At 39.0% G+C, this 27882-nt stretch overlaps 1 long non-coding RNA gene across 1 annotated transcript; it reads left to right on the top strand.

The window, feature by feature from the left end:
* Positions 1–561: 561 nt before the first annotated feature.
* Positions 562–27120, top strand: LOC106915707 (uncharacterized). The gene is made up of 3 exons (XR_015762383.1): positions 562–1448; positions 22774–22826; positions 26668–27120. It is a non-coding gene; the product is annotated as an uncharacterized LOC106915707 (long non-coding RNA).
* The last annotated feature ends 762 nt before the right edge of the window (positions 27121–27882 follow it).

Genomic DNA, 27882 nt, shown 5'->3' with positions numbered 1-27882 from the left:
GATGGGGGAACGAAGGCGGGGGCTTGCTACACCTTGGTGGTGTTGGACAGCTCTGTAAGCACCCCCGCGTGGATTTTTATTAATTTACATTTATGGTTTTATGAGCTTGCTGTCACTGAAACACCCCGTTTGGCAACAGCTAACCGGACTCCTGCTGGGATCTGGGACTCTGCTGCTGGAAATATCCTCCCAAAGGGAAGTTTAGCTGTTCACTGAGAAAAGTGACAAACAGGAAGCTAGAAAAAAGGTCAAAGAGAGGCTGGTTTTCCTTTAAAACAAGATGCTTTCCTAGAAAAAGGAAGAAGAAGAAGAAGCCACCTGCTAGCCTCTTTGTCAACACTAATCATCTCAAAAAAGGTTTCTTATTCATGTTGTGAACTTGGAGGCACCTCCATGTGGTTCAGTCCAGGGGAAACGAGTAAAAGGAACAGACTGAATATACCACTCCATACCAGTAGGTGGCGGTAATGGTTAACTATCTTCCCCCCTTTCTCCTTCAAGCTGAAGAAGATAAAGAGGAAGAAGGAGAGTGGATTTACTTTCCCGCGTTGAATTTTTGTGTTTCTGGTGAGAACATAAAGTTTGAAATCATAAAGTTTTGCTCTGAAGTGATCGTTAAACTGCCTTTAAATACCGAAAACCTCGGTACTTCACTAAAGCTAGCGAACAGCTAGCGGAATGTGTAAAGCACATGCTGTAAAGCGGCAGGCTTCAAAATGAGAGCTTTTTCGTTCTCCTCAAAATAACTCCGTCTGGCCCTGTAATCATCCATTCTGTAAGCAGTAAATTAATAATTAGTTATTTTGCAGTAGTTTATGAAGGTGGTTCAGTGTAACGTTCCTTCACAAGCACCGGTATATTGTTTTAATAAAGTAGCATGGCAGACTTCCGGTATGCTAAAATGGCATCTGCTCAGCAGTGAACTCAGCTGCTCGAACAAGATCCTCGTTTGACTCTTCAATTTTTTCTATACTTTGGAAGTCCTACCATGGATAAATACACTACTTTTGTGTGAGTAAAAGATTTTAGTTCCTATTATTTTACTCCTAAAACAGGAAGTGTTTGCCAACGTGGCCCACTTCGTAGTTTTCATCGGGTCGATCTTTGTAATTTTTGTTAAAATATTTCTAAAATTGTATTTATTTTTCTTTAATTGGTTTTTTTATTATTTACTCGTTATTTTTTTTATTTTTCAAATTTAATTAAAATATTGAAATAATTTTTGTAATTTTTTATTTTTTCTATAAAACAATTTCAGTTTTCAAAATTGTTTTTCTATTTTTATTCAATTTTTTAAAATTACCTTTCTAAATATTTAGTTTATTTGTTTTTTAATGTATCCTTGTCATATTTTTAAAAAGCAGAGATTCATTATAATTTTGTCCTTTCAGAGGTGAGACTAGCGGCCTGTTGTCTGTCTTCAGTGTCAAGAGATCCAGCTGAGTCGGGTAAGAAGAAATCTTCCACTGTTACTTCCAGCTCAGATCAGATGTTTAGATACCCTGAATTAATAATAATAATAATAATAATAATAATAATAGATTTTATTTATAATGCCCTTTGTATCTCGAGATCTCAAAGGGCTACAAAACCAAAATGATTAAATAAGAGGATATTTTAATACCTTTTTTAAATTAAAGGATATTAAACTCTTTTCATCCCAGAAGTTGAAATCAAATCTTTCCTAGTTTTTAGATCAGGTGGTGTTACTACAATTATTTCTACTTACTAAATACCAGAATAATAGTTCAGAAGTTTACATACACTGCCTCTGTATTTGGTTTAACTTTGGTCAAATGTTTCTACATGTTTCTTGGATCTGTTTCGTGAAGCGCACCAGTCCCTCCTGCAGCATGTGTGTAAATGTCACCCATGTCTATAAATATGAAAGTTTTTCTCTCTAGCTGCATTTGCAGACTGTTTATGCTGCTTTTGGAGGAACATCTTGTTCCTTTGATTGGCTATCGGATCAGAAGTTTCTGGAATTGTTCGATTAAAGCGGCAGCCGGCACGTCACGTGTCCCACAGCACTCAAAGGAAATGATCTGTCCGTCTGTCCGGCGCTCGTCTCCCCTTCAAGGGAAGAGTGATTATGTGTTTTGCCAACGCGTTTGTGGAAATCTTTTGATATGCACAAACACAGATCCTGATGCAGCGGCGGCAGCGGCTTTTTCCTGGCTGACGGCTGATTAGGATGCCGGATCATGGCTGGATATGCGAGGCCCCAGCTGGGTGCAGGGAACATCGCTCATTACACGTTTTCTAGAGAGAGTGGAGGGCTGACTCAGAGCTGCTCAGCATGCCGGTGAAGGTGTAATCATATCATTCTGAATCAGCGGTCAGTTAGCCGACTGGAGTCTGATTAAAGCCCGGCCAAAGACGGATCGACACGTCGAGAAAAGCAGCGCTAACCATCAAGGTGCGACGCTCAGAGACCCTCAGAAACCCTCAGAGAGCCGCAGCTCCTGCTAAATGAGCGCTTTCTTCTGCATGCATGTTTTATGAAGCTGGTGGATGGCTGCCTGGGCGTTCCCATTGCTGAGATCGCCACTGTCCTCTTGATTTAATTAGACGTTGGCCCCCACGATTTTCGACAAGGAAATATCTGCTCTAATTAAGCGGCGTACTTCACCAGAGGAAGAACAGGCTGGCTTTAATGTGCTCATAAAAAATCCATGATGTCTTGCCCTTTGCCCCTCTTCTCTGGGGCGTTTTTGCTGCTACAGTCAGAAACCAAAACCAGTTTTATTCTGCCTCAGTGAAGGAAAGTTTGAAGAAACATGGCCGCTGTTAGAAAGACTCCTGGTGAAGAGGTGGAGAAATCCAGCATTTACTCTGAGAATATTTATTTAGATGAGAAAAAATTCAACTTTATTCAATAAGAAAAACCGTAAACCCTAAATTACTCATTCAAAAGCAACAGAACTGAATATTTCTAGTCATTTTTAGGTAATTCGTTACTTTCTCTTTGGTTCAGGTAAAAATACTTGACACCTGAATCAACTTGTGCTATCTAACCTTTCCTGTCCTACCATCACAAACGTAACAGAACTCAGACTTTAATGCAACATTTCACTGAGCTGTTTGTTTCTGTCACAGCAAGAATCGTCACAAAATCAGAGCAAGATGAATAAATCATAGGGTGCTGAACACTGAGGTGTATGGAAGGCCAAAAGGGACAACATTAAATAAATGTCTTGAAATAAATAAATATCACATTAAATAGTATATCTTTTAATCATTTTTGTCAAAGAAAATAATTTAAAAATGCATAAAATTATTGGACTCTGTATTTAGTTTGAAATGTATGGAAGAATATTAGGGCCACTAAAGGAAAAGAAAAGAAATTCTGACTGTTTTCCTCAGAATCAGAAATGTTTAAATTGTTTGTGCACCATCAGGCAAATTTAGTGCTAAATTAAATTTGTGACAGGCTTTCAGAGGGAATGAAGTTAAGATTTACGAATCTTATAACAAGAAAGAAACGGTTATCTGATTATTTATATACGGTAACAAAAAAAATTGACATATCTAAGAATGTTTGACTATTAGGATTTTGACATAATTGATACAAAATTAGAACTCTGCAAAAAATGTTAGAATTTGCAGATTAGAGTCAAAATTTTGAGAAAAAACAGTTAAAATTCAGAGGAAAAACTTAGGAATTCTGAGATCATAATCAAAATTTTGAGTAAAAAAATGTTAGAATCCCACAAAAAAAAAGTAAGAATTTGGAGATTAGAATCAAAATTCTGAGATTATAGTTGAAATTCAGAGTAAAAAGTAAAAATTCAGAGAAAAGATAGTTTTTTTTCTTTCTTTTTGTTGTTGTCCTAATTTTCTTCCGTAGAAATCAGGAGGAGGAAATGATTATGTATTTTTTCCTCTGTTTTGTGGATCTCAGGCTGAAAAGTTTGTGAACCCCTGATGCAGCTCAGTGTCTCACCTACTTAAATACATCTGTGATGCTATGAGTCTATTTCGCTATATGATTTTAGCTTTTTCTTCCACTAAACCTTCCAGGAATAATGTTTAGCTACAATCTGATCTTCAAGATTCCTTACCAGTGATTTATTTCACCTGGATCGGTGTGTTCTGTTAGAACCGGGCCTTTCTGTGGTTTTCTGCAGAGCTAATAACGGCCCGTTTCCCCTGGAAACGGATAATTACTCCACCTCTGCAGTCCAACAGGAACTGAACGTATGTAATTTCTTAAAGGAAGCATTTCCCTCTGTAGCCTGCAGGGATTAGGCCCTAATGACACAAGTTAATTATATTAAGAGTAATTTTCAAAAACAGTTCATGAACTGCAAATTATACTTAAATTTGCTCCTTAATGCTCTTAACTGTAATTAAATTGCCTAATATCTTAAGAAAATGAACATGTGGGACAGGAGTAATGGTGGACGGGAACTTTTAGGGGTTTTGTGGGTAATGGCGGATAAAATTGGGAATATTCAGTTGCAGATAGATGTCGGGTTCGGACGTCTGGGTTGCAGAAACACTTCGCTGAGCGCCGCCTGTCTGCCGCCATTTTGTCTCAGAGTTTGTAGCGTTTTGCTCTGTAATCAGGCGAATTTATAACTTATTCACCGGCTTTCAGAGCGAAGGCCAGCAGGTTTTCACTGGAAGGTGGAGAAAATCTGCAGAGTTTAGGTTGGTGTTGTATTTCTGCAGATCAAAAAGTATTATTCAATCAGCGCCGCTATGTTGTTGGCCCACTTACAGCAGCTTTTTTTTTTTTTTTTTTTTACCTCTGAAAGACTTTTGGAGGCTTTCCGAGTCATGCCATTTGTGCAACTCTGCATATTAAATCTTGTTGGAATTTCACATTTCTGGGACTGTCGGCACAAGGAAAAAAAACACACACACTCACACACACATGGATGGTCTCTGCATCCTCCATCTCTGCCGTGAAGCCAGACCCCCCTCGGCTTTTCTCACTCGGAACCGAGTCCAAGTTTGCACAGGAAGGCAGGGGGAAGGGGAGCGCCGTGTCAACCCGTGTGGGTGTTTTTCTTCTCTTCCTCGTACAAAAAGCCGACTCCTGATTACCCAGATCCAAACCACCTTCTGACGCCGAGCTCTGATTGGCTTTGGGAACCAGGAAGACCGGCTGCCAAGTACCAATTTAAAGGATGCACAGAGTCTGAAGACTTCAGTGTGAACTACGGCAGCCCGGAAGGGGAAACTTCAAAATGAGAAGGAGTCAGAGTTTTAAAAAAAACTACATGACGGTGCAGAAAAAATGATCTGAAAACGGATTTAAAATAAACATCAACAATGACTGAGAAAACGGCAAGAAAAATCACAGTAAGGAAAAAATTACATTAGAGGCAAAAAATCGGTTTTTCACAAGGTGGGAAAATATTTTTGTTTCCAGATTTTAAATTTCTGAATTATATTTTTCTTTCTGTCCATGAATCCGTCCTTCCTTCCTTCCTTCTTTCTTCTTTGTGAACTCTACTGATGAAACTTGAATTTGGACCAAAACTTCAGAGAAAACTTAAATTTTGAAAATGGACGCATGTGGGACGCTGTGGACAGAAAAGATAACATCATGATGATAACATCATCAGGATAACGGGACCTGCGCCCGCAGTTTGAACCTCCCTCTTACTGAAGCAGCTTCTCAAGTTTGATGGGTGGAGATAAAACTTGATGTTAAACAATAATCAGTTAAAACCGATCGCTATGGCGTCTAATTAAATCCCAAATTAAGTGAGAAATGTCCAGATTTAATGATTAAACTGTTCACTGCAGTAAAATCTGCTGGTATTTCAGAAGACGTCTCATCTTCCTCATAAACCTCCTGGCCAGAATAAAACCACGCAGACAAACTCCTGCGTCTTCCTCTCTACCTCCACTCTTCAGTCACGTCCAGTTCCTGTGAGGACCGGCGTGTTCTTGGCGTCGTCCTGCACGTCTCATTCAGGCCCGCGTGTTGTTTGGGCAGCTTGGAGCAGTTTGCAGCTTGCTGGTGTAAATGCGTGTGTGTTGCAGCAGCCGCAGCAATCAGGGGGGCCCAGCCGGCCTGCGAGATGTGAGAGCGCGGCGTCCCCAGGGCGAAGCGAGGTGCCACCTTCCAGGAGAGAGGCCATGTTGGAGCGCAGCAGGCTGTAAAAAGTGTGGATACATCCAGAAAAAATTGTATTGTTTGTGTATTTACTATTGGATTTCCTACTTGAATATCAGGATTGCTGCCCGTTTTCAAGATGGCTGCCATTTTTGAGTATTTTAAGCAAATTTGTTTAATCCAACTTTAAAGTTATGTTGCAAAATCAGAAACTGAAGGACACAAAGAGAAGTCTCAGTCTGGCAGAGTTCTCTTTGTTCAGCGGTTTCAAAATTGCTTCTGCTTTTTTCTTTGTGCTCAATGTTAATATTATTTATCAGTTTAGTGTTAGCTTTTGCTAATTTTTGTTTAGGTTTTCTTAGTTTTTGTGCTTAGTGGTTTAGGATTAGCTTCTGCTAAGTTAAGCAGTTTAACATTATGCTTGTTTCGTATGTAGTGGTTAGTGGATCTAACTTGAGACACTCATCTTAATTGTTAGCATTAAATTCTGCTAATTTTTTACTGTGTTTAGTGTTATCTTCTGCTTATTTTAGGCGCTTAATATTAGTGTCTGCTAATATTTAAATGTGCTTTGTGGTTTAATGTCACCTTCCACTAATCCTTTTTTATGAGCCTTGCGGTTTAATGTTTTTAGCGCTAACATTCAGTTATTGAACCCAACTTTTTGGTTAGCTGTGGCTAATAATCATAGCCAATTTTACTGCAAATATATATTCTCCATTACAACCAAAGGAAACACAAGAGCAAATGATTTCTATGGTTGAAAATATTTATGATTTGACACCAAACTTGTTTAACTGGCAATTTTAGTGCAAAAATAATTTTCCATGACGATCATGGCGGCCATCTTGAAAATCTAAGATTATGGGTAAACATGGTCCCCATCGGTTCAGTTGTGTATGATTTGACACCAAAAGTAAATATTGACAGATGCAATGCGAAAATAATTCTTTCCCTGACGACCATCTTGAAAAATGGTCACCATTTTGAATTTTTCAGTGGCTAGCAGGTTTTTTCAAAAGAAGCCAGCTCCTGTGAACATTTAAATCTGCATATGAAAGATTTAGCGGAAATATTCTGTGATCTGTTGCGGTCCGGGGAAGTTTGTGGGAGAAGTTGCCTCGGCCTCATTTGCATGATGTCACCAAGCGTCAATCTGCTGTCGGTGGCGATGAGTGTAATGGCACGAAGGCTTTAATTAGACTTCAGCGTCAGGGTCTGGGGACGAGGTGGGTCACTCGCTGAAGTGGGTCAGGTCCGAAGCGAGTGATGCGACCCGATAGTGGACTCGTCCAGGACGGCGGTCGCCACGGGGCAAACATCACAGGAAGTCAGAGTGACGGCGGCTGAAGGAACTGAGCTGCTGCTTGTAGCTCCTGTTGAGTCAGAGGTAAGCTGGTTCCTCTGCAGTGTCCAAACATGGACGCAGACGGAGACATGTTGGACCAGAGCTGTTGGGTTTTTTTGGTTAAAATCTCTATTAAAAATGTTTCAGAGGGGTCCCAAAGCATTGCACATCTTCCACTGTGCTTAGCAACAGGGTCCTTGGCGTTTGAGGTGTTTCCTGGTTTGATGCTCCTGAACTGAATGAACCTCATGGCCTCCTGGACCTGAGACACATCAGAACCCTGCAGGACAGACAAACACACATCAGCCTCAGTACAACGCGATGTTTTCTTGTCTTTCCTGGTTTGAGGAGGCGTTTTTATTCTAATGCTAGATTAAGAAAAACAAACTTTGGTTGCTTTCTATGTTGTGGAGTCGGACAAATCCATCAAACCGTCCGTCTGTCGATCAATTCGTCCATCAATCTGTCCTTCTTTTTGCTTTTTATTTTCTAAAAATGTCCAGGGTGCCAGTCACTGTGGCATCTGTTTGTTTTTGGTGTATTCAGATGCAGCAATACGTGGAGGAGGGGTCATCTCTGCTGTAAGAGATCCAGGTTGTTTGTAGTTTCCTGAAAACCTTCTTCATCGCTTTTGGTGACGAGTTCAAGAGGACAAACTTTTTCTGCGAGTTGAGTCCAAACTGCAGCGCTGCAAGTTTAACTGCATGATGCAAGTCGCTGCTGCGTCTCCTCGGATTAAACGGGGCATGTGTCGCCACGGGGCAGCAGCCAATCAGAGGAGATCAGCGTGACGCACGGCTGAGATGAGGAAGTTTTCGCCTACACTTTGCTTCTCCTTTTGGAAAAACTTTCCTGAAGCTTAACAGAGTAAATAGAAGGTGTGTAAGAATAATCTTAAAAATAGGCGTCATGCTTCTCCTTCTTTTCATCCTTTTTATTGTGCTCCATCAGCGGAGTCGTCAGAAACACAAAGAGCAACCAACAACAGCAACTTGAAAAGCTTTTGGCTCATCCTGCCGTCTCTGAAGGCCGAAGCCAGAAAGAGTTTAGGATTCCAGTCAGAGTTGAGTGATGATTAAACTGCTGCGCCTGATTCTTCTATCATCCGTCTCCCGGCGCCTTTAATATGCAAATCGTAGGTATGCAAAGCTCTGATGCTTTTATTTAAAAGACATGTCCTCGGGCGATAGCAGTGGGCTTCCAGGGAGAGCCGTGTTTTGGTATGAAATAAATAGTTGTTAAGGAGATCACACAAGTTTGTATCTTGAAAGATGAAAAGCTAATTGACATGAATAATTTATTTGTATTGCAGTATCTTAAATATCGGGAATAACGCTTGATAAATATAAGTTGAGTTCAAACACGGGGCCCTTCCAACCGTTCAGAGGGAATAAAATCTCCGAAAAGCAGTCATCTCTTAAACTCATAATGGCGTTTGTCCTAAGGTCACTCCAGTGCAATTATCAGATATTAGCAGAATACTCAGAGGTATTAAGAATAATGATCCGAATGTGAATCATTATGTTGCTCCTGAGGTCGGCGATCAAGGGATTGGGGAGGAGAGCAAAGAGATGAAACTCTGACTTCGGATGTCGTCAGGTACAAAAACCAGAAAGGAAAACATCCAACGCTGAAAGGAACAATTTGTCAGGCTTTCCTGATTTAAGGATGCTAAACATCTCACCTAATGATACTGAGCTAAAGAAAAAGAATGGATAAACTCGTTAACCAATGATTGATCATGAATTTCTGGTCATGTTTTAATCAAATTTGGTTCTTCTGATATTATTATCACAAAATCAATTATTATTCAGCAAAATGTTATCAAATGTTCTTGATCGGCTAAAGATGAGCTAACGAGTGCTTCATCGTTGCCTAGTATTGGTTATGTTCCACAAATGTAATGTGTTCAGTGTTTGGGACAGGGTTTGAAATCAAAATAAATCAATCAAAATAGTTTTAAGTTTCTTATTAGCTGTGCTAAACGCAAAGTTAAAGTTAATTCACTACCCCTACACCAACACAATATTTAGCGAATGCTAAAGATGATGCTAAAGCTAAAGCGTTTACATGTTCCACAATGCTTTTAGATATTGCATTATCTAAAATAATTGTCCTATTCTCTTCTTTTAATTTGTTGTTGTATATTTTTTGTTTTAAATAGTTTAAGAGAACACAAGAGGAAGTGGAACTGCTGCATAAACAATTTTCCCCTTTTCAAAATTAAAGCATGACTAAATAGCGTCGATAAGCAAAACTTTACCACAGATGTTGTGTTTTATTCAACGGAAAGTTTACAAAACATCCAAGCAAAACTACATCTTTGTAATATATTTGGAAAATGTTTTTTTTTTTTTTTTTCCACAAAATCTTATCAAAAATTCTTAGTTAGCTAAATATGAGCTAAGGAGTGTTTCATCATTGTCTAATATTGGTTATATTGCACAAATGTGGGTAACAGTTTCAAATCAAAGTAGTGCTAAGTTTGTAATTAGCAGTGGTGACCGCTAACTACAAATTTAGTTGTGCTAGCAATAACACTAATGATAATCACCAGTTTTGCTAATGCTAAATTGCTAAGAATAAAGTGGGATTTAGCAGAAGCTAATTCTAAAGCGCTAACTTCACTTAAATTGATATCTTCCCTTGGAGGATTACAGCCCTCAAGCACCATCCTTCATAACCCCATTAGACATTGCATTTATGTCTCTGTATTGTTTTCAATTGTGTCTCTATGTTAATAAAAGTTATTGGGAAAAGGGAACCAATCTGCTTCTCCTTTTCAAAATAAAAGCATGAATAGAAACGTTGATAACCAAAACTTCAAAAGAAATTTATAACTTTGTTCAACTGAAAGTTTACAAAACAATCTAGCAAAATTAGCACTTTAGACTTTATCTGGAAAAGTTACTTTTAAGGGAGGCTAAGTGCGCTAAATGTTAGATACAGTCTTTGTGTTTTTTAGTCCATCCTTAACTAATAACACCTAATCGTAACTCAAAACCTAATCGTAACTCTCTATGTATAAAGTTTTATACAGCAGTAAGCCCTCCAGATTTAACATTTCTTGACATCAAAGTTACTTCTGTGTTTTCTAAAGGTGGGCAAAAGGCAACAAATTCCCAATTTAAATGCTCGTTTTGCATGTTTTTCATTTCTCAAGACAAAAAGGGCATATATCAAGTTGTACTGTGACTTTAAATGTAGCAGAAGAGTCATGGCATTTATTTTCCATCTCGGCTGAAACCGGAGAAGCCGTCTGATCCTGTTTTTATTTTTCCAGCTCTGCTGTGGTCAGCTTTTGTTTGCCTCTGTGGTTTTGTATATTTTAACTCATGTCTGAAAATGAATATGTTGATGGTTTCTTTGGTGTCAAAAGGAGCATCAGACACTTTAAATCATGCTCAGTGTGAAAGCACCTTTTCTTCGGCACTAACACTTCTAGGTTTTGGCTTCAGAGATGTTTTATGTTTTACAAACAAAGCAGCAGAATGTGTTGAGTCGATCCAATCACTCCCTTCTCTGTGACCGACTGACATTTTTCCCTAAACGACGAAGCCCGCCCACAGGGTCCTCCGCCCAGGCTGAAAGGGAGCGCTCAAAGGGTTTTAAAATTGCAGTTTGACCCCAGCATGCACACTCCGAGTTCAATCCTACTGCATATCTCAGCTGGCATAGTTAGCATTCACAAGTGCTCTGATTGGAGAGAACCCACAATGCCCTCTGTTGTTGTTGTGAACTTTTGACTGCGTGGGCCGGGCCTCCACGGCAGCGGGCCGCGCTGAGGAGTCGGCAGCGAGGTGGAATACTTGACATTTCTCCGTGATGACAGCCTCGTTACTACTCCTGATGCCGGAGCGCGCGCATCTTCCACCGCCCCGATCTCCTGTGGCAACGCAGAATCCGATTTGGATGACGAATCCTTTCCGGCGCCGTCTGTTTCCTGCAGACTCCACCCTGTGTTCTCAAATTAAAGCTGGAGATGAACCGTTTGACACAAGATGGGTGTGAATCTAAAGTTTTTCTTTTAAGTTTCTGCAAGTGGTGCATGAGTAGAACCCTTCATGTTCCTGATGTCATGATTAGTGACCTGGATTCCTTCCTCAGATGAACCCGGAGTCCAAAGCAGGCCAACAAAGCTCTTATTCAGAGTGCCTGACATTTAGCAGAAATCATCTGAAAGTAAAATTCAGCCGATGAGATTCCTGCTAATGTGTGGAAACAGCTGCACCTGCTAATAGCTGCTGTTTCTTTTAATAAAACAACTACGAAATATATCGGCTAATGCAAAAGTATTCAAACTCCTTTAATTTTTCACATTAAAGCCACAAAAATTATTAGACCAGTTTGCCTCAAACACACCTTTTCAGCTCTGCTCACATAAAGGACAGCACATTTAACAATAGTACATGTTAAAACCAGAGCAACCATTGTTTTGTTTTATAGCCACAGACTAATTTGCAAACTTAGTTCTTTGTTGGACCTTTTTGAAAAGACAGAGAAGTTAAATGAAGATTCCCCTCTTTTGAATTTATCTGACAATAAACAGAAAAACATGAAAATGCATATTGGAGAAAACTAATTCTCCACTTGATGGTGTAGAGTTTTGGTTAGCCATCGTTTCACATCTCTGCTTCATGACAAGCCATCAAAAACAAACCTCATTGTCCTGTGTCGGCCATTTTGTATCCAACAGTTGAGGTATGAAATGCTGCATTTCAGTTACATTGGAAGTGGGAACTCTGACCAAACATTCTAGAGCTCTGCTTCAGTTGCTAGGTAACGGGCGGAACTCCCCTGGGGTTGCTAGGTAACACCGCAGAGCCTGTCGAATGTGACTTAATATTTGGGAGGTTTTTGAAACTTTTTAGATACCAAAATATATGAATTAATTCATTAATTATTTTTTGTAAATGCTTGGACTGTTTTTAGAAGCAGTAGAGACTGAAATGGAAATATATAAATGTACAAAATGTTAATTTTGCATAATATTTCGCCTTTAAGCTTTACTTTCATAAGCAAAAATTTTTAATTTGTTCAGATTAGACGTGCTACACATAACATTTATTTTAGTTGCACTCTTACATGTGTATCCAGCACATCTTACTACTTTTGTTGCGGAGAGCGGCCATATTGAAACACAAAGTTGGTTTTACACTGCAAAAACACAAAATCTTAAGTCTTTAGCAAATATCTTGGTACATTTGAAAAAAGACAAAACTAACATACAAGTAACTTTTCAGAAACTTTTAGGAGTTTTTCAGTAAAAAATTCTTCGTACATTAAAAGTTCTATTTCACTGATAAGAATTTCCATCAATTTTAAAGAATTATTGACTCAAAACAAGCTTGTATATCTTACCAAAACATCACTTGTTAGTTTTGTCTTTTTCCAAGTGTTATTTGCACAGAAAATAGACCAAAATATTTGGTAGGATTTTGTGTTTTTGCAGTGTACAGTCATACATGGGAGAAGTGGGAGTTTCTCCCAGTTTCTCAGTGGCCATTCCAATTTATTTTTCTGATTTTCCAGTTCTGAGTTTAATTTATTGTCCATTTGTGCAAAACTTTTAACTTTCTGGTAGATTTCTTGGGATGCCATCAGTTTTGTTAAGTGCACCAGTCCCTCCTGAAGCAAAACCGTAAGGTCCGTTTATCAGTTCACCATCAAAATAATTGGATGCGACTTTCTTATCCAGGAAAACATCCCACTGCTGATCATAAAACCTGATGCTACAGAGGTGTCCCAGTTAAAGCCTCACATGTAATATGAAGCAGCATATGTAACCTCACATCTGCTCTGGACCAAGCAGCAAGTATTAAAGGAGACGAGGCTTTGAATAGAGAAATACATTCTTATTGTTGAACTGAAGCGCTGACAATGAGCCCCCTCGCTCCTCGTTGAGCCGCGCAGAGGCCGACTTGTTCATCCCTTGTTATGCCGCTAATGTGCATGATTTAAGGGGGAATTATGCACATCTCAATGTGCCTATAAATGACATTATTCATGCACAGGTGCTGCACTAAGCAGCTCCTGAATGATAATTAAGATAATCTTTCTTTCTTTCTTTCCGCTCGCTGGATCTCTTTTTCTCACGGATCCACTTTGTTGGAGCGGTATCTCCTGTGTCAATACCTCGCCAGACTGCAGCCCCCTTCTCCCCTCAGCCATTGTCTGATCCTTATTCAGCACTAAAACCCGCACTAACAAGTGAGACCACGTCTATGTTCCTCCCCGGAGCCTGACGGTATTTCTGAGAAATAACGTGCCAAGTTGAATTAAAGTGAGAGAATTAAAATAAAAAGAATTAAAAAAAAAGTTTAAGCGAGGCAGAAACTTGGCAGCGGCGTTCCCGAGGGAATTCACCGCGCAATGAATTTCTCAAACGAGGATATGAAGACATTGATGTTGAGCACTTTGCATATGATAAGCTCTTCCTCCATAAAGAGGAATGATTAGTTTAGTAAATGTTGCTGAGGAAAATGTGTCCTGGATAATAAAAAGTGGATGAATTTCGCCGTCGTTGGGAGGAAGTTGTGATTTCTCGTTGAAGAATCCAGCGAAGCCAAACTTTTCTTGTGTCTCCGCAGTAAGAGGACACATGATTCCCATTTCTCCTGATGTGTTTGGACAGTAGCAGGTCGCGGCGTGCCAAGTCGCAGTCTCTAAATGCATCAACACAGAGCCGGACTTAGTGAATCCAGCTTGGTTTGTGTTATTGAGGAACCTGAGGCTGTTTGGGGCCGGAGCCTCTCTCCTCTGCGGTAAACAGTGAGCGATGAATATCAAGAGGAGACCCAGCTGTATTGTTTTAGCACGGCCGCTTGTTTACACCAGCCCTTCTTTTTTTGTGTGCGAATGACTCGTTTTGTTTGTGTTTTCTGATTTTCGTGTTGTGTTACATGTCGGAGAACTCCCCCCAACCTTCGGCTCGCTCTGGCGGAGGAAGCCGCTCGGTGTCTCCGCGGCGGACAGCTGGGTTTCATTTACCCGACTCTTGCCACACCCTTTCACTTCAAATAAACACACTGAGGATGTAGGACAGCAAACACAGAGGAGGGAAAGCTGTAAATAATTTACGTCCCTCTTTCTGTCATCAAGGAGGCTTCTTGCTTTAAGTGGCCGCGAAAGTGATCAAAGGAAGAGTGGAAAAACATTTAAAATGCCTTGAAATAATATAATCAAATGAATAAAGTAGAAATACCTTTTTCCTAAAGTTTTTCTACAGGACTCTGGTTGTAGCAAGTTCTGCCACAATAACAGATTTTTCTGGATGATAAATCGTCCCAGAGGTTATTGTGATAAATTATAATATAGTTGTTTTAATGCAAAATTCAAGTAATATAATGGCATATTAATGAATGAATGAATGAATAAACTTTAAATTCATATAACACTGGAACTGGAAGACATCTTAAACAAACAAAATAAATAAACAAAACAACAAAAACCACAAGTAAAATGGATTATGAAGTCCAAAGCACGAAACTGAAGACTTTTATCATTCAGTTGTTTGTAGGAAAAGAGACAAATGGAAATTATTGAGCTGTTTTAATTTGTCATGCAGTTAATTGATTCATTGTTTATTGCAACAGATCTGGTTCACCTTTTCTGTACTGATTTGGTCTCACACAGATTCCTTCTGTTTTTGTTTAGTTTTTTTCACAGCTACGCTAACTTTGATCCTCAAACTTCAAATTCCTCTGTAGGTTAAAAATGCAGAATCAGGAAATTACTCAAACTGGAACCCAACTGACAACAGGAAGTAGACAAAAAGTTATCAATCACCAACTAATCTAAAGAAACTCAGCAGCAGATAAAAAACAAAGTTAGCTAAAACGTTAGTTGTGCGAACCGTAAACGTTGGAGCTACTCCAACATGGTATGTAGCTGAATATAAACATCTAACTTCTTCTTATTATTATTAACGGTCAATAACCAAAACTTCAACACAGAGCTTTATTCAGTTGAAACTGAAAACTATTCTGCAAAGTAGAGTGGGTCAAAATTTCTGCCACTTTTTTTTAAAATTTGGGTGGCAAATGTTTACAACTAATCAAAAAAGCGTCTAAAGAAACCCATTATATTTAGTTTGGACGTCTTTTAACCAGATTAACCTCACATATAAGCAATAATTTGAGGTGGAGACTATAATTTGATAATTCATCATTTTTGTGTTGCAGCGTTTAGTAAAGGAGGAAAGTTTCTCTCCTCCAACCACTAAAGAGAGGGAAAAAAATCACATTTTGAGAAGTGAAGTGAGAGACACTCCACCCCTTTGATTCTCTCAGAAGTTTAAATTATGAGGCTTTTGCAAGCGAGGCCCGGCCACAGATGGATGTTCGCCAGTTGTGTGCAAAAAACTCAGGACATAAATTAGAAAGACGCGCTTTGCTGTGGAGCCGACCATCACTGCGACAGTCGGCGTGTCCTCCCAGAATAAATGACAAAATAGGTTGCCTGACGCCTGTATTGGCAGGAGAACCGTATTTTTCACTACCTTCTCATGTGACAGTGTTGCTGGTTGTTTTCTTTAATTGCTCTGGAAGGTTTTTTATGCATAATAAGAAAATATTGCTGCGCTGCAGTCAGAAACAGCAGAATAAGCCTGCTGTAAAACCCAGATTTCCCCTGCAAATGACACTGAATCATATATATCAGAGCCGTGCCTCCTGGCTACGGCGCGTCCTCGAATGTCTTTAATAAGGATGAGGATGTAAAGGGAGGGTGCAGCTCCAGTTTTAAAGTAGAAATAACCCGCTTGACTCCCAGAAAAGGTTAGCTTTAAACACATCGCATTAATCTCTGCTGCACGTTTATGGAGCTGAGTGAGTTATGTGAGGCGTTATGAAGCAAAATATGAAAAAGCAATTAGAGAAATGGAGAAAAGTCCACCGATATAAAACAATCTTCACCCAGTGTTTTCATAGATTGATGACAATCAGCTTAATCTAAATGTGATAAAGGAATGACGTAAATCAGTAATAAACTGCTGATTTCACCCCGCTGTGCATGTATGATTACAGTGATGGCGGATGCAGAAATTGCAGCTTTTTACCGATGACAGGCAATCCGAAAGCGCCGGCGCTGAATAGTCACAGGTGCTACGTTGTTTGAATGGAGCAGAAATACCCAGAGTGGTTTTTATTTTTATTTTTTGATCCCCAGCGTGCAGAAGGAGAGCGAACTCAAGCCTCTGTTAGATTGAAACGCCGTTTTATGGGTCCATTAGCGGATTGGAGATTTAGTTACACCAACATTTTACGCAGGGAGATGCAATCTGATTGGCTGAGACGGAGGTGAAGATCTGTGCTGCGACTGTTGTTTGGGAACATCACTGGTGCTGTAGGCCAGTAAAACACAGGGCCATTTTAACAAAGGTTCTCACAAACGTAGCTTTCAAGTAATGTCATGTTGAACAAAGTGGAATTAAGGTTATAATAGGTGTGCAAAATATAAAAGAGGGGAGAAGCATTTACTGGTGATTTTATCTCCTAATCAGCACATTGTGAAAAGCAAGTCAGATCTACATTACTCAGTTCTGCAACACAAAGGACGATATGCTACCTTTTTGTGTGCTTTATACCGAAAAGTCTGTTGGAAAAATCTAAATTTATTTAGGAACATTGATAATAATGTAGAATCTGATGTAATCTTGGTTTAATTGCAACATTTAGATTGTTTTGAAAGCAGGATAATGTTTAGAAAATGTCATACAGAACAATAATTCCATCTAAATCATCTACTGCGATTATTATACTATAGAGGTACAGATTTGAAGTAAATACCAGGATAAAATGACCCAGATTTGTGACTTGACTTGAACTTTAACACCAGTGTCTTAGGAATTCAATCTGTTTTCTTGAAAGGACTTGATATTTTACCCCAAATCTCAAGTTTAAAAAGTGAACTCTTGCATTTTTGGCTGAATGTTTATGCCGAAAAATTATAGTTTAAGTTTTACCCTGTTGATATCCTAATAAGTATCCCAAAAGTAGTCTTATTGGTACCCTGAATTACTTCCATTGGTACTCTTCAATTACCCTGATAGTACCCCTTTAGTACCATGTGATTTTACTTAAAGGTATTTAAGTGCCAAGGTGTCACCTTGACACTTTACAAGGTGGCAAGTTTGTAAGTACTGAGACACCTTTGGTACTTAAAAACTAATATTTGGGTTATGGCGTCTAGTTCTGTCCAATTGTAGTGTTGCTCCAAGAATTGTACCGTCTTCTCTGGGTGTAATTTAATCAGCTGTACCATAAAGGCCTCAACATCCCCACAGCATGACACTTCCACTACCATGTTTGACCTTAAAGACGGTGTTGGTCGTTGCTTTGGTCTGGTCTGACCAATGCCCCATGGTTGTCCTTGTATGTTTTTGGTACTAAAACAGCTGAAATTAGATGTACAAACTCATTTAGAGGATTTTTCCTCTTGCTGTTTAGTTGCACACAGCTGCATCTCTGCCTTTTGTCTTTCACCATGTTGTAAAGCTTTGATGCCACATGGAGAGTCGAAGTGTCTCGTACCTGGCTCTACACCCAGAGAGGCGTATTCATCTGAGTATGTTCATATCACTTTCAATATCCCCCTCTCTAAGATCATACACAACAGGATCAGGCAAACACTGGAAGGGAAGACGTGTCTTGGGGGGGGTTGAACATCTTTCTTCCTTCTGCTCTTTGGAAAGTGTACAGGATGTGCCTGATGTTTCCTTGGCAAAGGAAAAGGTAAAAATAGAGAAGATTCATCTGGTTTGAGTTCAGCAGCACCACATTACTTTAGGGGTGGTTTCTTCCCTGATCTCTCTCTTTCCTTTTTTTTATTTTATGCTGAGCCATCCCGACTTCTTTTGTGATTTGATGCTCAAACGGACCAGGAAATGCAAATAATCCCGGTTCTGAAGGCGTCCAGTGACGTGATTGTTGGGACGGTGCGGGGGAGGCCGGCTGGCTCGCCACATTAAAGGCAGGAGTTTGAGCGAGAGATGAGTGGAGACTGGGTTAAGTTAAGTGAAAGGGTAGGACTTCAAAGGCCGTTAGGTTTTCCTGCCATATTAAGAGTGACGAGACGTGTCTTTTATTAATAGCATTCGCCAGAGTTTTTGCTCTCAGCCGGTTTCATTGTTCCACAATCACGGCAGTGTGCAGACGGGATGAGAGGAGTCTTCAAAGCTGCACAGCAAATTACACCTTGATTACAAGAGAAAGGAGTCCGCTGAAGGATTTACTGCCTGTGGTTGTTTGACATCTTTTGTTTTAATCTAATTTAAAGCTCTTTACCACCTTGATAAAAGCGTCATGCTCATATTTTCCACTACATCTGGCATTCTTAAAAAGAATAAAAAATCATTGGCTTAGAGAGGTCTGCATTTTAGCCCAAACTGTTTTTCTTTCTCAAAATTTAACTGGTGGTCTGGAAAGTACGGGATTTGATTAAAGTGTGTTCCAGGTCTGGATCAGGGTTGAAAAATGTTGTTTCCAGAATTAAACCTGTTCTGATGTTTTAATGGTCCGTCCTTCATCGGCCTGTCCATCCATTGATCGTACGTCTGTCCAACCAACTGTTCATCCAACCAATCGATCGTCCGTCTGTCCAACCAACTGTTCATCCAACATATTGATGATCTATTTGTTCAACCAACTGTTCATCCAACCAATCGATCGTCCGTCTGTCCAACCAACTGTTCATCCAACATATTGATGATCTATTTGTTCAACCAACTGTTCATCCAACCAATCGATCGTACGTCTGTCCAACCAACAGTTCATCCAATCAACAGTCTCTCTGTTCATCCATCCATCCTCAGTCTATCTTTAATCCTCCGCCCATTCAGATTTCCATCTCTCTACCCGTCCATCAATCCAGTCTGGTTTTCTTGTAAATCCTGACCTGAAATATCTTCCATTAGTTTGCAGTGGCTCTTCATGGGCAATGCTTATTTGATACATAGATACTGCATGATATAATAAAAACGAGTTTCTTTTATTCTTAGAAGTGAATGAATATACCACATCCATCTATCCTGGGTCTCCACCTTTGCGAAGAAGAAGAAGTTGTTTGGACTGGACATTTTGAAGTGACTTGGAGAAAAGCAAGTTCACCTCCGACTGTACTTTTACTCTGGAAAACCTAAAACATCAGTACCGTCTGCTCAACCCTCGGTTTATTCTAAATGATTTTCTATCAGTGTGGAGGGATCTTCTTGGCACAAGTTTGACTGCGCCTCCTGAAACTCAATTACCGCCGCGGTTTTCTGGCCTCATTCATATCGGCTGTGGTACAGAACTCCATCAGACACTATTTCTGATTTGCATATTACAATGCGAGCACTGCCCATCATCCCTTCTCCTCATTAAACGTCGGGCATCTCGTCGTCTTTTTGTCTGTTTTCATAAAAAAAATGAAAAAGAAATCTTGATTTAGCCGCTTTAATTCTCCTGCGCGGACTTGTTTACATGATTGGCTTTTTCTCCCCCTTCCCCATAAATCCTTGTCAATCTAAAGCCGCTCTCGCACGTTATCAAGCGAAGAGAAACAAAAAGACGCCACAGTAAACATTCTATAATTGACTGTTTATGAGCGCGATCATCAGTTAGGGTGGGATTTTAGGGCCGTAATCTGCTTTTTCCTCCTTCTTCTTTCTTTGCCATTCAACCAAAAATGGACACGAGAGTTAATGCATCCCTCCAACCTCTGAGCCATTTACACTCGCTGAATGTACTTGTAATGATTAAGTTTGAAAAGAGACATTTTTTATCATCGGCCAACACAAGAGTTGGCAATCTTAAGACCTTCAACTAGAAATAATTAGGATCTATTTGAATGCTGAGTGCGCCGAGACAAGAGTTAAGCTTGTTAACGAATGTGGTGGCAATTAAATGCGTCGTCCAGCCTCAATTCTGCTGTTTATTTTTCTCTTTTTTTATCACCTGAAAATTGATTATAATTCTGACCGTAAAGTTTGAAATTCCACGCCAGCGGATAATTGAAAATGCAAGCGACGGAGTATTGTGTTTGTAAGGGTTTTAGTTCCCACGTGAAACCGGAGCTGGTTAAAATTAGTCCATGTGGCTCCTCTGTTTTAATTTCTCCACAATTTAATGGTAAAAATCAGGTCAACCTTTAAGATTTATGAGCAGTGGAGGGGAAAAAATGAATTAATGGTATGCTATTTTTATTCAGTCAGCCGTCTGTTAATTTGATATGACCTTAGTCAAAGGCGGCGGAATAACAAACTCTACTTACTTCTTCTTAAGAGCAAACCCCTGGTCTCCCATGTTGCTTTGCTGAGGATCTGAGAAGCGAAGGCCCCGCTGCCAGCCGCCGTTTCTTTAACTCTTATCTGCAAAACTCAACAAACGGGCTTCTTTTAGGACATCAGTGGCGCCGGGAAACGAACACCCTTTCATCTAATTACACAGCGTATTGTTTCAATTAGGCGTTTTCTTTATTAATTCAACTTTGAAATGAGGAAAAATGAGTTGTTCAAGTGGCATTTAAGCGCGTTCAGAAAATAAATCCTGACAGCCGAACGCGGCGGCTCATCATCCGATGGAGGACATAAAGTTTGCGGCGTCGCCTCCGGGCGTCTTTGTCCTCGAGTCAAAGCAGAGGTGCGTCACCTCTCTTTTTTTCCCACCTTTCTTCCTCACTCATGAGATCTCAGTGTGACTCGCCTCATGACAGCGTCTAAAACTCCACTGCCATGAGGGGACGGGGACTCGCAGGCCCCCATTGAAGCATCCCTGCAGGGGTTTTCTTCACACAGGGGCTAAAGGGGAGGGGGTGAAGGTGAAAGTTTGGCACCGAGCGACGGATCCCCCAACAAGAGGAGGCCTTTGTTGCCAGGTTGCTCTTGCTCAGCAACGTGGAGGAGCCAGGTGGCCTCTGACCTGACCTCTACTCCGAGAGGACCGGTGGGCAGAGAGGCTGAAATAAAATAAAAAATGAAAGGAACAGGCAACTTTGGCTGGAGGGGGCGCGTGTGAAACAAAGTGCTCAGAAATAGGTCAACCAGTATCTCATTTTTCTTGTGAGGCCTGTAATCACCCGTGACGAGCTCACAGAGGAACAGGCTATTCAGTGAGGATTGAGGACTCATGACGCTGACTGACAGATCCCAGCCACCTGCCTCATGACGGGAGAGGCAAGATCTCAACTCTTTGTTGTTCGCTTTTATTTGCTTGACTTACCTGAGTTGGCGTGTTAGCTCACAAAGTTTTTGTTTCTGAATTATGTGAATGTTTTGCCTTGAGAGAAGACAAAAAGGTCGTTCACTGATCCAAACATCAACCACATGAAGACGGTACAAAGCAGAAATCCGGCTTCCCAAACAGACAGCTTTCAGTTTTTATGTTTTTAAATTTACTAAAAGGTCATCCTATATTGAGTAAAAAGATGTACCAAATATCACTGGAAGAAATAAGAACTGAAATGTCTTTCTGATGGGTTGCTAGTACCAGAGTGCCTAAAAAAACATTTAAAATGGACCTCAATGTGTATAGCAGGTAAATTTAAAAATAAAAATGGTGCAGATGCAAGTTAACCTAACGTTCCTGATCTTAGTTTAGCTAATGAAGGGCTAACTAACATTACCTACGCTATAACACAGTAGGGGCATGTAGGTTAGCATTAGCTAAACTAAGATATGCTAAGATAAGGCTAAGCTAAGGTTAGCTACATTACAAAAAATGCTTACTTAATCTAGGGTAAAGCGAAGAAATCTATAAATGTAGCTTTAGGAAACTAAATTAGCATTGCTTCTTCAAAATAGGCTTCAAGTATGCTAACCTAGCATAAATTCAGCTTGAAACTAAGGTATGTCATGTGTGCCAAGAACTCAAAAATTGACTGAGCCAAAAATATAAATAAAAATACAATAATAAAAGTAACAGTAATACACCCTCAGTTGTTTTTTGTTTCATTTATAGTTTAATATTTGACACTAATTCTGCACTGGAAGTATCCCGTTTGGATTTTCACAATAAGAGTTCAGTTTCCGGATCGTTACCAGAAGTGTTTACAATAATATTGTTGGTAAATTTTTACGTGAAAGAAATATGAAAGATTGTAATGTCCAATTAACAACCCTATTTATCTTTGTTTAAAACAAAACGGTAACAGATGGAGGTTGGAGTTCATGCAAAGATATTTAACTAACATCTTAGCTTAACGATGTTAAGATCTTTATGCTAAGATGTTTAATCAACATCTTACTCTGACTTTAACTATAAATCAATCAGCTTTGTTACAGACTAGGATTCAGCAGTGTTTAATCAGTGAAGGAAAATGTTCGGCAAGATATTCATAGATCTAATTTTGTGTGTATTTTTTTTTACCACAGAAGAAGAGTTGGAGTCAGGATTTGCCCTAATCCTCCATTTCCGTGTTAAAAAGGTGAGCAACACTGTTTAACGACATGCTAGTTAGCTTTAGCTCCCTTTCTGACTCTTTTTAACATTATACAGCAAAACTGAAATATTTATCACTGTCAGAAATTCAAACAAGCTTAATAATAATAATAATAATAATAATAATAAAAACATGTATTTTAATCTTTTAAGATGGACTAAACTGACCTTCTAGTAGCAGTTTTTGTTTTATATTTTTGTCACATTGTGGCACAGTTAGAGATCTGTCATCCTTTAGTTGATCATCTATTAAAAGTATTCAACCTTAATAAAAAAAATATTTTCTCCCAAACTGGAAACTTTTATTGGTTTCCAAAATGACAAAACTCATTTCCAATGGGAGAAGATTGGACTAAAAGTGTAGAAAATCTTTCACCTAAGTCTAAAAAGGTATGAAGGAAGTCTTGGCTACTTGGAAGAAAAGTAGACAGAAATAATCGCTGTTGTGCCGAGTTGTTCCTCCTGATTAAACTTTGTAAAATGTGCTCTGATCCTCATGGAGATCTCAAAACCCCAACGTTGCTGTGAAGAAACGATGATGAGTCTTCATCAGGAAGCCGCTCCAGATCTCGCTGCAGATTTAAACCTGATCTCGTTAAGCCACCAAAGAGTCTGAATCTCGCCCATCGGTGGCCAAAGCATCCCCTGCTGCTAATGAGGCGCGCACGGCCCCTTGGGTAACGGCGGCGTCACGACGAACATACACTACGACCTAGACCTCCGACAATGAACCGTGTGGACCATAAAACCCCGTTTGCATTGGTGGTTTTGATCCCTTCCACTCTAAATGCCCATTTTAATATGCATTTTAGCCATTATGTCACTGCTAATAAGAAGCCTCTTTGAGAATGTGCCCATTGTTGAGCGAGTCTGTTAATTATGACGGCTCAAAGTGCTGCTGTATTCCACTGACTCTTCCTCATAAGAAGCCTGATTATTCATCACCATGATAAGAATTAATTTGCAGGAAATATTGCGCCTTTTTTCCCCTCTCATGCTCCAAATTTAAATGCTCCAAATTACACATTCAATCCATCTTTGTTTGTGAGTTCAACGCCGTTAAACAAGGCAGCACTTGGTGACTTTTATTGGACTGGAGCGACAAGTCGGTGTTAAATAAACACTTAATGTATCGAGGGACGTAAACAAATGAGCCAGTAATTCATGCACCTTTTTTTATAAACAGTTTTTGTTTGATTTTTTTTTATAGGAACCATTTATACATTCATTATGTTATTAATACAGGAAATACAAGTTTGTATGGATTCCAATTAAACAAGAAAAGAAAAAACAGGTATAAGACAAACAAATAACATTATTTATGTATTTAATTTTCTTCACATGTAAGTTTTGCATCTTTAGCAAACATAAAATGAAGCTTTTGTTTGTTATTCTTTTAAGTTGCTAACATTTGCCACACTTGGATCATCCAAGATGAATGCAAGCGACACATATCTATCAAAATACCATTTAGACGTCTTGTGGTGGAAGTGGTCAGGTTGTGGTTCTGATGATCCAACAGGAAGCGGGTCAGGAGGAGAAGCATCACAATGAGGGAAGCTACAATGGCGAAGGGGCTCAGAAACCCCTGCTGCTTGTATCCAGAGCATTTAATCAAACTGGCATTAGTTTGGAAACTGTATGGCTTAAACTTTCAATCCTGTCCGCAAACTTAATATTGTTGACAGTAGCTCCAAATTCGACTATAGACTCAGCAAGTAAAAGGATAAGCTGAGCTTTACGGGCTTTTTATAACCTTTCTATTCAGCCCAGAAGACAGTGTGAGTCACGCACCTGGCTGAAAATCTGAGGAGCTTTCAGGGAAGCATTTCGAATGAATTACCTTGCAGGTTTATTCCCTGTTATTGGCTGCATTATGGCGTTTAAGTGTGCGCTGACGATGTGAATAACATGGGTGTCAGGTGATTGAAATAAAAACGCAGCAGGAAGGCTTTTGTCACTCAGACGCTACAGTTAAGAAACATTAAAGAATAAGATGAACCAGTATTTCTGTCCTACACTGTAAAACTCACTGGCTGACATCAGTAACGGCTTAAATTTTTAATTATTTTTTTTTTTTTTACAAAAATGGTTAGTTTCTCTGTTCTGCAAATCAGATGCAGATTTTTTGATAAAATGTCAAAATTTGACTTCAAATTTGGATAAAAAAGTAATTTATGTTCTGTTAATTTCTTAACATGATGGTGTTTTATTACTTTCATTATTTTTGGTAATTCATTTTTATACTAAGGTGATTTTATTTCTTGGTAAATATAAGAGGCCACCTCAAAATATCCTCACTCAGAAAAAAATTTGACAATTTTAATTTAGATTTCAGCTACTTAATCCCAGATTTCAACATCTTAACACGGATACAGAAATTAATTTAAAGAAAAAAGTAGATGATAACTTGAAGTATAATTTAATTTCACTAAATTCAGAAAATAAATGGTTGGAAACAAACATTGTTCTCTGATTTTCCTCAGTTCGTCTTAGCTTAGCTTAGCTTTGTTTAGTTTGACCAAAACTGCCCCACTTAAGTAATTTTGCTAAATTTAGCTTAACTTGCTGTAGTTTAGCGTATGTTAGCATACATTAACTCAGATTAGCTACACAAGCTTAGTTTAGCGTACTTGAGCTAAGATCAGCATAACTTGCTTTAGTTTAGCCAACATTAGGTAATCTCAGATTAGCATTTGCTCAGTTTAGCAAACTTTAGTTTAGCTTCTTTTAATTTAGCCTTGATTAGTTCATCTTATGTTAGCATAGCCTAGTTAAACATGCCTGAAACTAGTTTAGTTTGGCTTCTAAGTTAGCTTACATTAAATAAGTGTTTAGCCCTTTAGCTTTTAGTTTAGCCTGCACTAGCTCTTCTCAGATTAGCTTGCACTAGCTTAGTTTAGCATACTTGAGCTAAATTCAGCACAACTTGCTGTAGATTAATTTAGTTTAGCCATCATTAGGTAATATTAGGTTAGCATTAGCTCAGTTTAGAAATCTTTAGCTTGGCTTTGTTTAATTTATCCTTCATTAGCTCAACTTATGTTATCATAGCCTAGTTAAACATGCCTGAAACTAGTTTAGTTTAGCTTTAAAGTTAGCATACATTCAATAAGTTTAGCATACTTTAGCTTTTAGTTTAGCCTATATTAGCTCTTCTTGTATTAGCTTGCACTAGTTCAGTTTAGTTCAACCTACATAATCTTAATTTCTTACCTTAGCTTATTGCAGTTTAGCATACCTTAGCTTTTAGTTTAGCTTTCTTTAACATATCTTGGTTTACCTTATCTGATGCTAATTTATCCCTAAAATGGAAAATGTAGAATATATCATCAGAAATGAAAATGAAAAAACTCAAGTAGATTTAATAATTGTTTTTTTTACCCAACATTTAATTGAATTCTATGTTAAGTCAGGTTAAGCTAATTATAAACAACTTGTAAACTTAACTTTAGAATCAGTTTGGAAATGGGTTTCTAGAAATGTTTAATGTTTTGTTTCCCATTGTCTTAATTCTGTTCCATTATTAAAAACAGGCAAAGTAGAAAAATCTTGAATATTCACAAGGACTTAACTATTGATTAAAACCTCCTTTAAGTGATTAGAAGAAAATATCTGCTTGGAAGAAAAACAAGTGAAATATTGTCAGTCATCCAATTTATCAAACATTAGAAATTCTAAAAACTGATCAGTTTTTGTAAAGTTTCTTTTCTAAAGAGCGTCACGCTGTTTCATTTTAGTGTCTTTCTGTATTTTAATTTAAAGACAGTAGGTCAGTAGTCCAAGTAAATCATTATTGACGTAATTTCTATTTTTTATTCCTGCAGAAACATTGAAGATGTGGAACAAGAGGAAGGGCAAAGTTTGACAGAGAAGCAGTAAGGTATGAGCGTTTATTTCTGCTAGCTGCAGTGTTTCTGAAGCACGTTTGTTTGCATGTATGTGTGCGTTTGTGTGTGCGCGGTTGCGTTTCCGCGGTAATACAACTGAGAATCATGTTGCAAGCTTTTTGCCCAGAGTGTTTCTGAGCTCATTTTCAAATGGTAATTTGCCTTATCCGAAGCAAACTCACTGACTGTAAGTAAGTGATTATTTGCATGACTGACAATCATTCGGCTTGCCTACGGTCTTTTTCCAAACTGCTCCAGTTCGTCCAGTCTTTTGAAAGAAATAAAAAACTCAGGGTGGGCCGGTTCTCTTTGAAACATCGTTTCATTTACCTTATCATTAGACACAAATATGGCATGGCTTAATAGCGGCAAAAAAAAAAAAAAAGGAAACAGCAGTTTTGATGAGGGCTTTGCAGGCAATAAAAAGCCTTCTTTGTGATTGCTGGATAAAGAAGATGATTTTCAGCTGCTGCTTGGTCGTATTTTGGTTGAACTTCTCGGTTTTTGGGTCCGATCACCTCAGGTTTTGGGTTTTCATCAAAGCGCCAAGTTCCTGTGGTCCTGTTTAATTGGTAATTATCCAATTTGAGGCATCTCGACTGTTGGTAAAGTGCAGCAATGACACGGACCCACAGACAGCAGAACAATGTAGTGATTTAGTAGCCGCACTCCCCCTCAATCATGCTCAAATGTCAGCCACAGACTCATCAATGCCCCGAACCCTGAGCACCCCCCGGAGACGCACACTCAGCCCGCGTTGCTACACACCAGCGCCGTGTCAGAAGACGGAACAGGACCGTGGCGACTGGAGATGGGTTTTCCAGAACCACTTCACTCCGTTTCTGTCAAAATGAGGCAAAAATACAGACTTGATCCCACTCTGTTTGTATTAGTCAATGGAGTTGGAGTCATTTTTTTATTTTATCTTCACCTGAACTCTAATTTTAGCAACCAAAATAGATTCCCAGACATGAATTTGTTTTAAAAAGTGAGTCTTGGTTGAGTTTTTCTAGATCTTAGTATACAAGTTGTGTTTTATGCAGTTTTATGTCCTAGTTTATACTAAAAGAATAACATTTTTACCACATGTGCAACTATTCTGCTTTACAGTGATCCACAAAATGTGTGTGTATATAGCTAACATTGTAAAAG

The sequence above is a fragment of the Poecilia mexicana genome, unplaced genomic scaffold, assembly GCF_051168715.1.
Source record: "Poecilia mexicana isolate PSO_F unplaced genomic scaffold, ASM5116871v1 scaffold_2, whole genome shotgun sequence".
Classification (NCBI taxonomy): domain Eukaryota; kingdom Metazoa; phylum Chordata; class Actinopteri; order Cyprinodontiformes; family Poeciliidae; genus Poecilia; species Poecilia mexicana.
This window is presented reverse-complemented; position numbering and strand designations above follow the sequence as displayed.